Below are 5,644 nucleotides of genomic sequence, written 5' to 3'. Positions count from 1 at the left end.
GAATTGTGAAGGTTTGTCTATCCAGCCTGTAGGAAGAAGGACATTGGGAAGGTTTGTGTCTATCCAGCCTGTAGGAAGAAGACATTGTGAAGGTGTTGTCTATCCAGCCTGTAGGAAGAAGACATTGGGAAGGTGTGTCTATCCAGCCTGTAGGAAGAAGACATTGTGAAGGTTTGTCTATCCAGCCTGTAGGAAGAAGACATTGGGAAGGTTTGTCTATCCAGTCTGTAGGAAGAAGACATTGGGAAGGTTTGTCTATCCAGCCTGTAGGAAGAAGACATTGTGAAGGTTTGTCTATCCAGCCTGTAGGAAGAAGACATTGTGAAGGTTTTTGTCTATCCAGCCTGTAGGAAGAAGACATTGTGAAGGTTTGTCTATCCAGCCTCGTAGGAAGAAGAAATTGTGAAAGTTTTGTCTATCCAGCCCGTAGGAAGAAGACATTGTGAAGGTTTGTCTATCCAGCCTGTAGGAAGAAGAAATTGTGAAGGTTTGTCTATCCAGCCTGTAGGAAGAAAGAATGACATTGTGAAGGTTTGTCTATCCAGCCCGTGTAGGAAGAAGGCATTGTGAAGGTTTGTCGTCTATCCAGCCCCAGCCCGTAGGAAGAAGACATTGTGAAGGTTTGTCTATCCAGTCCCTGTAGGAAGAAGACATTGTGAAGGTTTGTCTATCCAGCCTGTAGGAAGAAGACATTGTGAAGGTGTGTCTATCCAGCCTGATAGGAAGAAGATTGGACATTGTGTAAGGTTTGTCTATCCAGCCTGTATCCAGCCTGGAAGAAGAATCCAGCATGTGCAGAGGTTTGTCTATTGTGGAAGGTTTGTCTATCCAGCCTGTAGGAAGAAGACATTGTGAAGGTTTTGTCTTTCCCATCTGTAGGAAGATGACATTGGGAACATGTGTCTATTCAGCCCGTAGGAAGAAGAGTTTGTGAAGGTTTGTCTATCCAGCCTGTAGGAAGAAGGCATTGGGAAGGTTTGTCTATCCAGTCTGTAGGAAGAAGACATTGTGAAGGTGTGTCTATCCAGATTCCGTAGGAAGAAGACATTGTGAAGGTTTGTCTATCCAGCTGTAGGAAGAAGAACATTGAGGAAGGTGTGTCTATCCAGCCCGTTTTTTTTTTATCTTAGGAAGAAGAAACATTGTGAAGGTTTGTCTATCCAGCCTGTAGGAAGAAGACATTGTCAGAAGGTGTTGTCTATCCAGCAGCCTGTAGGAAGAAGGGACATTGTGAAGAAGTTTGTCTATCCAGCCTGTAGGAAGAAGACATTGGGAAGGTGTGTCTATCCAGCCTGTAGGAAGAAGACATTGGGAAGGTGTGTCTATCCAGCCTGTAGGAAGAAGACATTGTGAAGGTTTGTCTATCCAGCCCGTAGGAAGTAAGACCATTGTGATGGTTTGTCTATCCAGCCTGTAAAGAAAGAAGACATTGTGAAGGTTTGTCTATCCAGCCCTGTAGGAAGAAGAAATTGTGAAGGTTTGTCTATCCAGCCTGTAGAAGAAGGTACATTGTGACGGTTTGTCTATCAAGCCTGTAGGAAGAAGACATTGTGAAGGTGTTGTCTATCCAGCCTGTCAGGAAGAAGACATTGTGAAGGTTTGTCTATCCAGCCCGTAGGAAGAAGAGTTTGTGAAGGTTTGTCTATCCAGCCTGTAGGAAGAAGGCATTGGGAAGGTGTGTCTATCCAGCCTGTAGGAAGAAGGACATTGGGAAAGGTGTGTCTATCCAGCCTGTAGGAAGAATGACCATTGTGAAGGTTTGTCTATCCAGCCTGTAGGAAGAAGACATTGGAAGGTTTGTCTATCCAGCCTGTAGGAAGAAGACATTGTGAAGGTGATGGCGCCGCTGTCTATCCAGCCTGTAGGAAGATGAGACATTGTGAAGGTTTGTCTATCCAGCCCTGTAGGAAGAAGAAACATTGTGAAGGTTTGTCTATCCAGCCTGTAGGAAGAAGACATTGTGAAGGTTTGTCTATCCAGCCTGTAGGAAGAAGACATTGTGAAGGTGTGTCTATCCAAGCCTGTAGGAAGAAGACATTGGTGGAAGGTTTGTCTATCCAGCCTGTAGGAAGAAGACATTGTGAAGGTTTGTCTATCCCAGCCCGTAGGAAGAAGACATTGTGAAGGTTTGTCTATCCAGCCTGTAGGGAAGAAGGACATTGTGAAGGTTTGTCTATCCAGCCTGTAGGAAGTAAGACATTGTGAAGGTTTGTCTATCCAGCCTGTAGGAAGAAGAGGAATTGTGAAAGGTTTGTCTATCCAGCCCGTAGGAAGAAGACATTTTTTTTTTTCTATCCAGCCGTTATTTTAATTTGAAGGTTTGAATGGAAGTTTTGTCACAAATCGTCATTACTATTAAGCAACTTGTATCCAGCCTGTAGGAGAAGACATTTGGAAGTTTGTGTCTATCCAGCCCATAGATAGGTTTCAGACGGTTTATGAATTTATCATGAGTTTTATAATTGGGAAATCTTTTTCTATCACACTCTCTTCAAGATATGGATTTGGATTTCAAATTCTATTGTGTCAAAAACATTCATGAAGGTTTGTCTATCAGTCATGAAGAAATTGGGAAGTGTGTCCGACCCCTATTCTGTATCAGATCTGAACATCAATTTAAAATTTGTCTATTGATCCTTCCTTGTGAAGGTTTTCATCCAGCCATATTTGTATCTACCAAACATCATTGGGATTTTCAATCAACGTTCATAAAAATTAGCCTGTTTTTATTTAGATTTGTCTGAGCCCGTAGGGTCCGTTCATCCTTGCAAAAGGCATTTTATTCCTATCCAGCGTTAAAATCCACTGGAATTTTTCAATTTAAGGTTTGTTGAAATCCATCATAGGAAGAAACAATTCATTTTATGATAATGGTGAACCTACAAGAATCTACTTTGAATTCAAATGTAAATCCATCATTGGGAACACAATCATTTTTATAACATGAACTGATCCGGACCCCTGGCTTGAGATGGGATGGCCCCGATAGAAGGCAAATTTTCTAATTTTAAAATTTTCCAAATGAAGAAAAATTGTGAAGGTTTCTTCATTGTTAGATTGATTTTCAAAAGATTGGGATTGAAACCGTCTGGAAGGACATCAGGAATTTTTGGGTATTGTCTCATGAAGAAAAAATCATAATAGGTTACTCTAGGTCCCAGCCCGTAAAGGAAAAATTTTCCCAAATTTTTAGTTTAAAATCATACACAATTCCGAAGGCAGCAATTTGGATTTTGATAAGATTTTGTGAATCACATTGTTAACGATCATCTTATTTCTGGAATCGTACTTTGTCCCCAAGGGCAAATTTTCGTCAAAAACATGATAGCTTTAAAAGTCCTATTGTTTACAGTTTTTATAGGTCCATAGACTAAATTATTTGAATGTATATAATCCAAGCTTAATGTATGTCCCCGGTTTCGTTTCTCTTGATTATGCCACAAAGCCATATGATACAGAATGGATCATAGCCTCCCCCTTAAAATTTAATATTTTTTTAACCCAGGCAGTAACTTGGTAGCCCGCCTTTCAACGCTTTTTCAAAGTTCAATGTCTTAATGCTTTCCATATGCACACTCCCTTTTCAAAGATGGGTCGAACTAATGCTTTGTACAGTAGACAAAAAGAGTTTTTATCCAAGTATGTGTATGTTCTTCTGATGGCTCCAAGTATTCGGTTCGCTTTGTTCACAGCGGCTGCATATGTGTTTCAAAACTTAGTTTATTATCGATAATTATTCCAAGGTCTTTCTCTTCTGTATCTGCTCAACACTCTGTTGTTCTATGACCATCAATATCTTTACATAAACAAAAGCTACTAGGACTTTTACTTTCCTCTGAAGGGATCTGTCTAAAATTTCATATATAGGTGTCCCTAGGGGCTAGGGCCCTAGTTGTGTATATTGTATTTTGAAACGATCGGTCTACAAGATGGCCGACAGACCGCCATTTTGGATTTTCGTATTTTAAGTTTAATATTGCTCTTTCTCAGGAAATACTGAAGGTATCTCTCTCAAATTTCATATGTAGGTTCCCTCAGGGTCTTAGTGTTGTGCTTATTGCATATTTGGACAGATCGGTCAACAAGATGGCCGACAGACTGCCATATTGGATTTTGATAGTTGAAGTTTGTTATAGCTATTTCTCAGAAAGTAATGAAAGGATCTGTCTCATATATGTTGGTTCCCCTAGGACCATTATTGTGCATTTCGGGTTCGATCGGTCTTCATTATGCCGCTTTTTCTCAGAAAGGACAAGTACTGAAGGTGTCTTTCTCAAATTTTATGTATAGGTTCCCCTAGGGTCTCGGTTGTCCATATTGCATTTTCGGACAGATCGATCAACAAGACTACCGATAGGCTGCCATCTTGGATTTTGTAAGTCAACGTTTAGTAAGCAGATATCTCTTTTAATTGTCAGACATAGATCATTCTTTGGTGGGCGCCAAGATCCCTCTCGGATGGATCTCTTGTTTTATTTACGTTATTGCTGTACTGTATTTTCTGTACGCTATATGTATGAGTGTATGTCAATTGGATACCTAGGTTGTGCTATCCGGATGTAATGTGTTCTGTGTCTCTGTGTCGTACACACCAACAATATACTGCAATCAAGCACTTCACACACGAAACATTGTATACAAAGAAGCCCGTCCTTAAATGACTCTGGTTGTTGATAGGACATTGATCTAATCACTAACCAACTAGCTTATGTTATTAAGTTCAGTTAATTTATATGTACATATAGATGAATTTATGAAATGTTAAAAACTTACAGATAAGTGCAGTTAATACATTCAGATCACATTCGCGGTTTATCTAAGGTTTTACCACAGTAATATATTGTAAGGACACACTTCACACGTGTTGGGTGGAGCGATTTGATATAAGTGTCGAGATTCACATTCTAAAATAGACAATACCAACACCCGTGACCGTAATAAACTTGTCAACATCTCTATGTGGAATATGTGTTTTAGGCGACTGCTGTTTATTCGTGTTGTGTTTTCTTTTAATATCTCTTTCTCATTTTATAGTACGATCCCTGTGAAGCGTACTGCCACACAGAAGTCTCACCAAAGGCACATTTCCAGTCATGATACTGACAATAAGCAAACTTATTGTTCCAATGCCTAGATGCTGAACATTAAGCAGGAGCAGACACAATCTTCTATATTTCATTTGATTGGTTTATATACGTGTTTTAACAGTAACAGCTAGGATCATTTAAGGAAGCCATTTCCTGCATGCAATGTGTTGTGTGTGTAATATGTATGAGTGAACTTCTGTATAGTTTTAAAAGGATACGGTATGTTCGACTTGTGTCTCTTTGCAATCTTTACTTTTATAAGGGGACTTTCCTTGATAAAACTTTATTTGATATAGTCATAGTGAATTTACGACAGAATCTTACAGTCGTTAAAATCCACTTTAAAGATAAATGGTCTTATCTGTATTTAATAAGAGAAACCAGCTAGCTGTAATAACATTCTCTCTTATACGGGTGTAATACTGGTTTATCTCTCATCCCTACGGGTGTAATACTGGTTTATCCGATGTGATACATCCAAGAAGACTAAGGCTATGGTTACCCATGCAATACAACCCCATGACGTCACTATGTCAACAAAGTTACATTTTATTTTT

This window comes from Argopecten irradians, chromosome 10 (assembly GCF_041381155.1).
Source record: "Argopecten irradians isolate NY chromosome 10, Ai_NY, whole genome shotgun sequence".
Lineage (NCBI taxonomy): Eukaryota > Metazoa > Mollusca > Bivalvia > Pectinida > Pectinidae > Argopecten > Argopecten irradians.
Note: the sequence above shows the minus strand (reverse complement) of the source record.